We start from the raw sequence: 13477 nt of genomic DNA on the forward strand, positions 1-13477 counted from the left end.
AAACATAATGTCTGAATACTTCATTATGCTACCATATGCAGACACTCTGTCTACGCTGTTGAAGATTAAGTGTACTTTGCATGCTAAGTGCTTGGAATTGCTCACGACATTGGTGCTAGATATGTGGAAAATACATTTTTTGAACCTTCACCGCAGATGGTCAGGCTATCACAACGTGTGAAAAAGGAAAATGAAAAGAAAGTAAGACAGGCGTAAAGAAACAGTCTTGACATAACTTTTTCATTTTAATAATTAATACCCATATAATTTATACACTTTATATGGTGCTTGATGTGTCTACAAGCACCATATAAAGTGTGCTTATAGGCATGTCAGTAAATGTAGACAGCAAGACAGTTGCTTAAGTCAGACGTCAAAACATCGAGGCAGTCAACAGACAGCAAAATGCTCCTGAACAAGCTGTAAAATACACCGAGGGTCACCAGGGGAACGTGCAGCCACTCCAAATGGAAACCATTATTAACAGTTAGGTAGAGGAGAAAACAAAGTTGGATTGGGCTAAAGAGAAGCAGGCATTGGACTCTGGATGATTGGATGAAAGTGATATTCGGTGATGACTCACCAATCTGCATTGGTCTAGGAGATAATGCCAAAAGCTTTGCTCGTGCAAGGAAGTCCAGAGAACTGTGTAGTGATGACTGCTTGAAGAAAACAAACATTTTAGCAGTCAGCGACGATAAGCGAACAGCGTGTCAGGCGAAAGGCAAGGAGAAGGTGGAAGTCATTACCTCAGCGGAGTTAATGCGCAGGTGGATGCTGAGTGTCTGGCACACTTTCCTCATTATTTCAAGCGAACAGCGGTTTGAAGAAGATGAAATCATTTTTGTAATAATGATAATGCACGCTGCAACCATCGGAATGTTGCTCGAGGAGAGGAATATAAGCTCGATAATGCGCTTCATGACTCGGCCTGCACCCCTCATGCTGATTTCCCATGGGACGTTTAAATGCTTGCATCCAGCCCCACCCCAGGTTCAGACAGCACTCCGAGTTCGCTGTCGTTTGCCAACACCGGCTGCTTTCCCCTTATAGTTAGGGTCAAACCAGAAGGAGAATAAAAAACGAAATGTATATTCACTACTCCATCCATTTTCTAACATCTTTGTCCCTAGTGGGGTCACGAGGGGTGCTGGTTCCTATCTCCAGCTAACGTTCTGGGTGAGAGGTGGGGTCACAGGGCATATTCACTACTCATTTCTACATCTTTTGAAGCTTTTAGCAGGTGACAGCCAATTTAGCCAATTAATTTTTTCCCCTTTGAAATGTATAAAACAGAAGTTTATCAATTTACAGCAAAGACTAAATGATTTAGGGTTGCCATTTGAACTTTTCTTTAAGTAAAAAACAAGATGAATGTGGGTAGCATTCAGATCTTCAGGGGCTTCTTGCACAGACTGTTGGTCTAGAAATTTAATGTTTATTTATTGAGAATGCGGACATTGTCAAATTTGATGTAAATTTTTTTTTTATTCAAAATGAATTTAACCTACATTTAATTAAGCATCTTATTTATATCTGATACTGTTCAACATTTAAAATTGAAAGGAATTGTTACGAGTAAATTTGTAAAAGGGCAAAGTGTAATCCTCATACTTTGGTTGTTGTGTTACCATGGCTACAACTTGCTCACAAATACATCTCGTCAAATCAGTAATCAGTAATCAGTGATTTCTTTTGAGTTTAGTCAATTCAGCTTGCCCGGCCTACATTCCTCCAAATGCAAAGAGCAGGAGTTTCTTAAAGAGACGGAGGCAAGTAAAAACCAAGCATCAGTGATTGCTCTTAAACTTGGCCAACCAAATCTGGGCCCTCAAATTGTATTCTGCTCGAGGCCCCACAAAATCTTGGGCTGGCCCTGGTCACATTTAAAAGTGAGATAACTTCTTTTTTTCTTTTTTTTAAAATTGACTCAGAAAGGACAACGCTGAGTGTTCAAGTATTTCTTGTCTTAAGTTGTCTTTGCCTTGTAACGTCTGGCGCTTGGCGCGAAGGTTTGCAGTGATTGTGGGGGGTTCGGGATCAGCTGAAAATCAGCGAATACTCGACAAAACCAGAAGTCGTAAATGTCGAAAATATCGCAAGGAAAAAAGGGAGAAAAAATATTTCTCTTCTCAACTAACGTTGATAGATTTTGTTTTATTGTCACACATTACTCTTGCTGAAAAACACATGCTTTCATAAAATCATTTAACAAAATTGTGCCTTTATAGCTTTAATTAACTGATAATGTGCTGTGAAAGAACAACTAGTTCTCTGTTCTTCACCCTCTTCTCTCTGCTACATCAAACAGTTATTGGGAGTAATTCTCAGAACAGCCGAGCCAGCCTTCCCCTCGCTCCCTCCTTTCCTTCCCTCCCTCCATCTGGTCGCGTCGTGTCGAACCTCCCAGCACGCCCGACAGATAAGCCCGTGATGGATAGTTGGTGTCACCATCCAAAGCTCTCCTTATCTGTTAACGCAGAGCTGATGCTTCATGTGGTGACTCTGCAAAATGTTTGTGTGACTCAGCATTTTTCTTCACCCACTGCGCTCCGAAAACACAAAAGCGTAGAGAGTTATTCTTGGTCTAGTTTCTAGTGCAATGTTAGAAAACATATGAAGAAACATCAGATTTTAGAATGTTGTTTTCTTACTTTGGATTCATTATTCTATAAGTATTACATTGGCTTACCATAAATGGTTTCTGACACTTTCCAATTTTAGTTTCCTGTGAGCTCTTGCTGGATGGTTCCTTCTGTCAGTTTCGCGCTTGCTAGCTGTGCTAGCTTGAGGAACAAAGCCATCGTTTTATCTGACATTCAGCCAACCAGAAAGATGATTGTGGCAAATAACATTTCACAAAATTATTTTAACCTATATTTTGTAACAAAACGGATGAAATTTCATGGTAACAAAATAAAAATGATTAAAACGTGTATTAGTCAATATTTCTACGGTTGCATTTTTTTTCTCCAACTTTCTCAGGGCTCCCTAGCAACGCCGAGTCGTCCTCCAGAGGGACGCAACCCTCACTTTGTAAAACACTTTTTTTTTTCTTCTTTTGTTGACTCACCAATTGGTGCTCTGAAAACAAACATTACCGACTAACAAACAGAGGTGATGATCAACAAAATAATAAATAACTAGTTCAATTTGAGAATAAAAAAAAACAATAACCAAAAAAACCCTAAAATAAACAAAGAAAAGGAGGTACACATTAAAATAGATACATTTAGGACAAAACACAGAACATAACCAAATGGTGTCACGACAAAAATAACATCAAAATAAAAAAAAAAAAAATAAAAACACTGAAAGAAGACAAAACTAGTTTACAAGTAACTTTTCAGAAAGAAATAGGAGCTTGTATTGAGTAAGTTATCCTTAATATTGATGAAAGCGTACCAGATCTACTGGCAGATTATTTCACTTATAACAAGAATTTTATCCCATGTTATAAGTGAAACAATCAGCCAGTGGAACTTGGACTTTTTTCATCAATATTATTGACTAAAAACAAGCTCCTACATCTTGCTGAGAAGTTCATTGTCAGCAAGTTGTGTCTTAATTCAACTGTACTGAGGTGTCTGCAGTGGAAACTAGAAACTAGACCAAAAACACTTTGGCAAGAGTTTGTGTTTTTGCAGTGTAGAGTGGTTCACACTTTGGGTCGCTAGGTGGTGTTTTCAGGAGCCGTAAAAATCCTTTGTGGGAGTAGAAACCTCTACAGGGAGGAGAGAGGAGATGTTTACAGGCAAAGCAGAGTGAGAGTGATCATGGGGGAGTTTATGCCTCCAGATAAGAGAGGAATGATTACAGGCAGCAGCTAAAATACCCAACAATCATGTCTCATTAGGTTAAGTCGGTCTGCTACTGGGTTTCGAAGGTTTTGTTCGTCCTGCCACAGAGTTTCATCAAACAAGATGCTAGTTTTTCAGAAAGATAAACTTCATGCCTCAAACTCCTCCACATGGCAAAAAATGCGTATTTCACATAAATTTTATGTGAAAAACTTGTCAGTGCTGTATGCCTTTGTTTCCATTTTGCTTCAAATTACGATCTGGATCGTCTGTTTTCAGGACTTTGTAGCAGCAGCTTCAGAAATCTTCACCCGGGGTTTTATACAGAACACCTCAAGCAAGGTCATCTGGCAACATCGGTTTTCCAACCACAGAGTATCAATGTAATGTAATGTAATTTTTTTATTTTTGATTTTCAGCAGCAAGACAATTCAAAGTGCTTTTACATGAATTAAAAGGAAATACAAACAAAATAACAAACCAAAGGAAAGAGAAAAAGAAGAAAAAGCTAATAATGTTGATCCAAAGTATTTAACTAGATGTTCCTAGTACGTAAGTAAGCAAATAACTTCTGGTCTAGTTCGTTTTTTGGATTGGAAGAATAGGAATCTAAAAAGTAATTGCTAAGGTAGTTTTTCTGGATTCTAAGTTTGTTCTAATCCCTTTTCTGGTTGCTAAACCAGTGGAAGAAAGTAAGTATCCTCTGGACGTCTGGGTTGGTTCTAATTGCTTTTCTGGGTTGCAATAACAGGAGTCTCTCTGCATAAATATCTAAAAGTCAATCTAAGAAGTACAATATTGGTCTAAATAGTGCGAACTCTACAGTTTATAGTGACTAATAAACGAGAGTCGCTGGATTCCAAGTTTGTTCTAATTTCTTTTCTGGGTTAAAAGTGAGTACTCCACAGTTTCTAACAAGTAATCTAAAAAGTGACTGATAAGTAGGATGAAAAGAAAACATCAGGTAGGATATGGCACATATAGCAAGACAAAAACAAAGACATGCTGGCAAAGTCGGTGAGGTCAGGGAGTGTTTGTTTGTAGCTATGATGTGTTTGCAGATTAGTCCATGTCTCTCACAGCCTGTTGTTCCAAACAAGTCTCTGATACAGGTGGAAATATCAAGAGCGAGTCCTTGAGAGTTCAGCCATAAGACTTCAGGAGGGGTGAGATAGCCGCCAAGGTCTCAGGGAGCCAGATTCAGAATAACAAATTCTTTTTAGATCGGGCAGATGTAAAATTTCTGTCTATAGTCTTTAACCGGTTTGTCTCTTATAGTTCATCCCAATCATCCAAATCAGTGTGGCCGTTCCACTCAACCAAAGCTAACAACTTCTCCATGGTCGATTCCATCCCGCTAGTGGGTTTTTGAGTCCTCAGCTGGGCTGCGAGTCTCAGCAAGACTGGCATCCAACTTGAGTCTCTGTCCCACAACATACAGTCTGAGTGTTCGCTAGCTTGGCCAAATCCATCACAAATTTGTTGATAAGCCAGGTAACCACAAGCTCCAAACGGCAGAAATCCTCTTATCGTGAATAAATCTAGGGTGAATCCCACCAGGTGTGTCCCCGCAGGACAAGAGGGCTCTCCTGTGCCCAGTCTTCTTGTTGAGAAAATTTGATCAATTGCATTGAGAAACCAGTTAACCAGATCTGTAATTTGTAGATTCAGAGGATATGCAAAGAAAGGCTAAAAAAAAAAGCAACAAAAAACAGAGAATGAGAATGAGAGGGGAGAGGAGCAGAGGAAAAAGCGTCCACCTTCACCGAGAGACAGAGAGAAAGTATCAACAGGATCAATGTGGTTGCTTTGAGCAATACCAACACACGAACATGCTTTGATTGGAAATATTCCACTGTAGTTCTGGCTGCAAGTTTAGAGGAGAGGGAAGGTAGAAATGCACAGTGGCGGCCCTGGAAAAAAAAATTCATAGGAGTGGCCAGACCAGGATAGTAAAGATTTTACGTTGGCACAACAAAAATAAGTAAATAAATACATTTTACATACAACTGTTCGTAGTTTTATTTGATTCCTGTAAAGTGTGAGTGTTTAGAAAACCTCCATATGAATAAATTATTATTATTATTATTTTTTATTTATTTATTTTTTTTTTTTCTCCTGTTCACAATTGAAACATTCTCTGGGAGCACCAGCATTTTTTCATGGGTGGTCACGAGGCCCCTCTGCTCCCCCTGTTGGGAACGCCACTGGATATTCAGTATTTTACAGTTTTTTCTTCATAATCACCCATTTCTTTAGCTCAATCCATCTTTCCATCAGCTATGACCAGCTAACTTGCTGGTCATAGCTCAGTGTTGTAAGGGACACTGAGGAAAAAGTCTCCCTTACAACATGATTCTGCCACCAACATGTTTCACAGAGGCTCATGCGCAGCGTCAGTCTTCCACCGCAAACAGGCTAAAAAGTCTTAAATGTATTTAAGTTTTGGGCTTTAAAGTGAGAAAACATGGGGTATGAATAGCGGGGCTAGTTGATGTAGATCTATTTCTTGCACTGAAGCCCAAGATCTACATGTTTCTTCCACTCCAGTCCATGGGAGAGCTCCATTGTGACCCATAAAGTGCATTCAAGTTACAATAAATACATGAACTTTGACTGTACCAAACAATGGCAGCTCTCCATTTACCCCAATTTCCACCCCTTCCTCCCCTCCCGTTTCTTTTTCTGCTCACAGCTGCCCGTTTCCATGGCGTTCAGGGACTCCTTTTTTCTCCAGCTTCCTGCTGGGTATAAATGCTGTAAGAAAAAGACTGAAAAATAAAACTTCCAAGCTAGTTTTCCACATTGATGCAGCGTTTCAGAAGTGGCTTTTTGTGGAGAGGGTCAGGATGTTTTGAGGCACTCACTGAAACACTCCAAGCAAATGGACACAAAGGGAAAAAATGCAATCAAGTAGGCAAAGAAAGAGACAAAAAGAAGCATTCGAGGAGGAGAAAATGTTTACATCCTACAGGAGCGTTCTGTGTGTTTGTGCACTCATAACTACCGATGTGCTCCACAGTGGAGAGTATTGACACTAGTAGGTCAAAGTCGTGCTGTAAAAGTTGCCCCGGAGGGCAATAAAAGCCAACTCTCGCTCTGCATATTTTTATTTTATTTTTTTATTTATTTTGCCCTTTGGCTAAATTAATTTAAAAAGAAAGAAAAGAAACTAAGAGGAACAATGCAGCCTCTCCATTGTTTTTAATAATGAGTTGATTCTCAAAGTGCTGTCCAAGTTGTGGTTTTCATTTTCCCATGTTGTTGGACGGCAGCAGACATGCAATTAAAGTCATTGTTTCATTAGAGCCTGCTGCCTGCGAGAGGGAATGAAAACGACCATAACCGCTGCTGTTTTCATGGCTTTTTGTTGCACACACACACACATGCACACACACAAGCAGACGAGGTTGTATTTCTACCCATAATAGGAGTTTGTTCTAACTTCCATTTATTTTAAGAACTGCACTTAAACCTAACTTACACTAACAGTAACCCTGAATAGTACGATCCTAACCAAAGCTTAATTCATACCAAACCTCTAACCTCGCCTGGCCATTGGCTTCCTGTGTTATTCTGCCTGATTCACATCGTCCATTCAGTGCTCCAGTCTGGTTTTCTCCCATTCACTTGGATTCCTCCAGCAAAATTTCTACCGGGCCAATCGGCGAACAGAAGGAGGAGTTTGGAACGATATTGTTTAGATAAATCAGAAAGCGAGGCGACGGAAACACAAAGGGGAATTTAAAAAAATACAAAAGACAAAATAAACCTGTCATGGCGCACCAGAACATCCAGTGGACATTATAGGTGTCTTTGTGTTGTTTTTTTCTGATAAAAACAGTCCACAAACTCCTGCCACTGCTTCCTCACAGTTAGCCATATTTGCTTGCTCTGAAGTGACGTTTGGTCTCGAGAGGTTTAGCGAGATTTCACGTCTCGTATCTGAATGTTGGGGAGTGAAATCTTTTTGTGTGTGGTGTGTTCTGTTTGCCGTGTAGCTGCACACCACACACTGCACGACCAAACCTGTTTGAGCTAAGGTTTCCTATTGTTGCGTTTGTGGTCTCTTGGGTTTCAAAAATCGGCAGACAACTTTAAAATGTTGCCGCGTGAACCAGGCATTAGTGAAAATACAAGAGAAGCGTCACAAGTGGGATAGATAAACCAGTACACACACACACACCTACACACGCAGGCCTTCCTCTCCATTTCCAAAGACACACACGTACACAAATCACATTTCAGGTTTTAGTTTGCCTCAGGCCTCCAGTGGGTCCTTATCACTGATCCTACGGCCGTGATTTACAGCGCAGAGAAAACCTGCAGAACTCTGAATTTACTTTTCTCAGTAGCTGAACATTTGTTAGCGCAGAGTTGAAATTGTTGGAACATAGCCAGGTCGTCTGCTGAAAACTTTACGAGATAACATAAACAAAGAGCTACAACTAAACGGTTACCCAGGGTTACGAGCAGGGGAAGTAGATTAGTCAGTAATCTGATGCATCGACCGTTAAACCCCAGATTCTTCCAGCAAGACTCAGATTGCAGAAAAAAATACTTCATGTTTTTATTTTTTTTTAAAAACATTTTTCATTCATGCTAATCAATGAAGGAATCTTTTTGATTTTATAGTAATAAAGCCCTTCTTATAATTGCTGACCAGTTTAAACTATCTATATCGAGCTCCAAGCCTTTTAGATTCAAAGCTCCGGTGTGAGCAGTCCAAAATATTAATTTAATTTATAAAAATCAGATGAAGCATGTTGGTAACATGAAGATTATTTTTAAACCATACATCTGCCAAGAGTATGAATAATTTTAGGGCATAAATGTGTATTCATAGATGAAATTCATAGACTGAGAATTTTATCACACAGATTCATATTTCAAATTTTTCTTGTGCATTTGCTTTGATTATTATAGATTAGAGCTAATAAAAACTTAAAATTTCCAAAACAGACATTTTACTAGAAAGATGGAATGTTATGGCCTACGCAGACCGTCGTTAACCACTTTCACAAAAAAGGATAAGCGACAAAAAGTTACTGGCAAAAAGTAAGCTGCTGGAAAATTGAGTGGGAAGAAAAAATGTGAGAAAAAGGATCGTTTGCAACACGGATTACAGTAGCTTTCAGCTAATTGTGAAAAAAACCCTTACCAAGAATTTCATTCAAAAAGCCCTGCACTGCAGCTAGAGCAAGTACTTATTCTTTAAGCGATGTGAAAAGACTCTAATTCAAATACATAGTTTCTTTGTATTCACATGTTTCATGTACATCCGTATATTTGACGTGCAAGCGACATCCTCTAACTACATTGATGGACGACAAAACCGCTTCTCTTTGTCCACTGGGGATTCATTTCTGCTTCAAAAAAAACGAAGCAGAAATGATCTGATGAGGCGTGGAAACGACTATTGTCGTGTTCAAGTTGTTCAAAAAGGAGTCAGTCTGTCAGCGAAGCTATTTAAACCTAAATTTGCATCTCAATGCTAAGCTCAGACATTCCCAGTGCTATCGCTAGCATCCACAGAATCCACGATCCTTGAAATATAAATGGGTAGAACTTTGAATAACCTAAATAACTGGTCAAAAACAATAAATATTGTTGTTGATCTCATTAGCCCTTTTATTCAATAATTTAGCACCAAAGACATTTTTTGAATTAAAATTGTTACTTTTTTTTATCCATATTCAGTTTAATTAAAATGCAATTAATTAATTACAATAAGTCCCCTAAATTGTTTTGATAAAAAATAAAATAAACCCAGATGGCCAAGTGTCCAACGTTAGCATAAGCTATATGGTGGGAAAGTAAACAAATGTTAGATTAGCATGGTTTGCTAATAAAATAACTATAAAATAACTAACTAAATAAATGATCTTATCTACTCAGGCAAAGGTAAACCACAGGATTAAAGTTAAAGTTCTAAAAAAAAAACTCTGGCCATCTAAAATAAAAAAAAAAAAAAAAAAAAAGTTTATTTCTGATAGCGAATGCCAGATTTGTTCATTGTACTCTTGATTAATGATGTCCGTCTGATTCCAGGGGAACTAAAAGCTGGCGGGTTGACTTTGGAAAAGCAGCAATACAGATGGAACATCATAATTCTGTGAAATGTGCCTCTTAGTCTCTCTTCCTGTAACTGTCATGACAAAGACTATCAGCTAGAGCAGATCCCTCGGGAATGACAACGGCTCACGTCCCTGATTAGGACCACCTGAAAGGGCAAGTCATACCCAGAGCTGTGCCAGACACCGCACGAAGGAGCCACATCCTTCAAACCTAAGAATACATGAGCAGCTTATGGGATTGTTTAGTTTTTAGACAATTAAATGGCTTACATTGAGGAATTCACTTCTTAAATTTAAAATGGTCCTTCTCTGTAGCAGCTTCAGTGGGGAAAAAGTAAGCTAGCTTGCTTACTAAAGCAAGTAGTGCTCTAGCACTACGTGTGCTAAAGCTAGAACAAATGATGCTAGCTTTAGCAGGAAGTGGGATTCTCAGAATAAACTGCATAAAGAATAGTAGACACAGCAACCATGTGTCTGAAAATATTTGTATGTACTGTCTGCTTTATTATCCTCTGTCAGTGTTTAAAGCTACAGAGTTTAACATTTTTTTATCAACAACACTATGGGCTAAAAAATAAATAAATAAATAAATAAATAACAACTTACAGAGAAACCAAGCTGCTTCAGGTCCAACTTGAAGTTTCCACAATCAGTGATGAATCAGGAAGCTGTGTCATCTGCTGGTGTCGGTCCAAAGCGCATCAAGTCCAGCGTCCACTTTATGGAGATGCTGATTCCATTTTCCAGCAGGTGTTGGCACCTGCCCACGCTGCTAAAAAAAACAAAAAAACAAAACAAAAAGAATACGTGCGTTAACGACCACGGTATCACTGTCTGATTGGCCAGCAGTGAACCCTGTGGAAATTCTATGGAGCATTGTCCAGAGGAAGATGAGCGGCACCAGAGCCAGAGTTGCAGCTGCACGAGTAGCTTTTAAAGCAACCCAAGCTTCCTGAACACCTCAGCAGAACCACAGGCTGATTGCCTTGATGCCGGACCGGACTGACGCAGTAATTCATGCACAAACAGCTTCCACCCTGCATTAATTGCACATACTGTGCAGTATATGGATATGCTTTTCCATAGGGTAGGAATTCATGATTTTGTCAATCTTATGTAATACTCTATTCTTCTGGTAAAGTAAAATTAGTTTTATATTTAGATGCGAGCTATAATTATCAAAGCTTCCAGAAGAAGACTTGAAATATATGACTAACTGTATAACTTACTACATAACGTAACATGAGTTTCATATTTTTTGTGGAAGTTTTGAAATAAATGATCTTGTAATTTACAAGAAAGTTATTTTCTAATACTAACTTGTAATTAAATCATTTATATTTCTGAGATAAATTAAATAAACATCAATATGTCAATCTGTTTAGGGCTGTTGTAAACGAATATTTTAGTAATTGAGTAATCTATCGATTATTCTAACGATTAATTGAGTAATTGGATAAAAAAAAAGCTAAAATAAAACATTGGTAACATAACAGCAGTTTTACTACCGCATATCAACATCAGTCCAATTTTTCACAGTTGAACTTCCCTAACAATAACTTTGCTGTAGTTTAGAAAATTAACCTGTAACCATAATAGCTCACTTTCTAAGTTAACCTGAAGAAAAGTTAATCAAGAATCTGAAATTATATTCAATTTAATAGTAAAGAGGCAAACTCTCAAATAGGCTTATAAAAAATGTCAATACTGCAGCTTTTGTTTTCATCTTAAGTCAATTTAACAGATGAACTCTCACCTTGTCCAGACATTTTTTTTGTGGGATTTGACACCTTCGTTCGTCACACACAGAAACGTCTACCAGCTACGTGCCGCCATGATGAGCTCCGAAACCCATTTGTTGAGACCGGGATGATATGAAATTAATTTTCCAGTTTGTCCGTAAAGCTACACTTATGTTAATCATCTAATGCGCAGCTGCCTGCAGTGTTCAGTGTATCCGCTCACTTGTATAAATACACCTGCAGCGCTCTTCCTGCTGTTCACTCTGAACCGCCACCAGGCAGAAAAGACTACGGTACTCCAGGCATCGCGCCAGTCATTTTAAAGATGCTTATTGGTCCCCCGAAAAACGACAAAGACTCGGACATTATCATCAAATCCTCCCAGGCCGAACTTAAAGACTGTACGCTATGCTGCTAACACTTAGCTTTCGTCAACAACTCAGGCTGAAGTAAGAGCTCTGTGCAACACGAGTAATAAAAACTCGTCTGGAACACGGTGCATTAAATAATAAAATATAAATTAACAAAGCTTCGAGGCAGATACATTTTCCTCGAGGAATTTTAATAATCGAGGTACTCGAATCACTCGAGGAATTGTTTCAGCCCTAAACATGTCTTTTGATGACTTGAATGTTTAATGAGATGCAATATCTTGTTTGGACAGCAGAGTGCGGACCAGAGTGGATGCCCAGCTATTAGCAGATTATTTATGGAAAATCCGACTTTTATCCCACAAAGTGGAGGTAAGACTATAGATATTAGCTTCCTATGTATTATTTAGATGCTTTCAAGTCTGCATTCTAAAATATATTTGGTATTTGAACCATTAGAATAGAGTTCTAAGTGTAGGAAGCTGTATAAAATCAACCTCTTACCTCCAAGAGCAGCGATAAGAAAGACTCTAGATGTTAGCTTCTTCTATTTTACGCTTTCCACTGTGTGTTTGAAGGATATCAAAGTACATTTGCCATTTAAATTATTTAGTATTCTTACAGAATTTTATATCAAGAAAGTTTATCATTTTACGTGGTTTCTAAGTCGAAATGACGACAAAGCGCCAACACAACGAGGCAACTCACAAACTACATCCTTTTGTATTTCAAAAGAAGAATAACAAACATATCACACATACAGAATGAGAAGCTATAAGAACTCTCCTAAAATCTGTTACCCCAGAACAAATCACAAATTGACAGAAACAGCAGAGGACACCTCAAGACTCACCGGGTAAACATCCGAGGCATTTTAATATCGCAAGATCGGACGCCGCGAGATCACGTTACCCCACGACTAAAGCCTCGTTCTTCTTCTCTACCGACCAGAAGACCAAAACACACACAGTCTGTGATTTCTAAAGCACGTCCAAAGATTCTAGAGGCAGTAAAAAGCATCATCATAACTTTCCTTCATGGTAATTGATAGGCTGTCTGGGAGAAAAGGAGCATTCCTGTAGCCTGACTGCCGGGTCTCATTTTCACTTATGGGACAGTGCCCTGAGAAGATTCAAGCTCGAGGAAAACAAAAGGTACGTATAGAAGAACGGATGGGGAAAGGCACAGCTACTCCGCAGGATGATGGAAACTGAGCACAACGATGCAGGTGATGTATGGGGGACTAACGGAGAGAGATTAGTGAAGGGGAGCATCTTGCCAAAGCGGTAGCCTCTGTTTTTTTGGGGGGCTTTTAGGAGTCGAGAAGCTCTGCAGCTGTGAAATTTAAATCACATTGTGGGAGAAGTGGACCCGGCACAAGTGGCTGGACACTGGGAAGTGTTTATGCGGCCAGATGCTTTAGACATATCTGATCGAAAGACCATTTGGGAGTGTTCTTTCATCATATTGCATCATCCCGCAATATT

At 39.0% G+C, this 13477-nt stretch overlaps 1 long non-coding RNA gene across 2 annotated transcripts in view; it reads right to left on the reverse strand.

Moving 5' to 3' along the window:
- Positions 1-13477, reverse strand: part of LOC122823417 — a 119895-nt gene that overhangs the window by 37756 nt on the left and 68662 nt on the right. For both annotated transcript variants that reach the window (XR_006369337.1, XR_006369336.1), the window contains one exon: positions 10484-10649. This is a non-coding gene — a long non-coding RNA (uncharacterized LOC122823417). The remainder of the gene's footprint in view (positions 1-10483; positions 10650-13477) is intronic.

This window comes from Gambusia affinis, linkage group LG20, assembly GCF_019740435.1.
Source record: "Gambusia affinis linkage group LG20, SWU_Gaff_1.0, whole genome shotgun sequence".
NCBI classification, from domain to species: Eukaryota; Metazoa; Chordata; class Actinopteri; order Cyprinodontiformes; family Poeciliidae; genus Gambusia; species Gambusia affinis.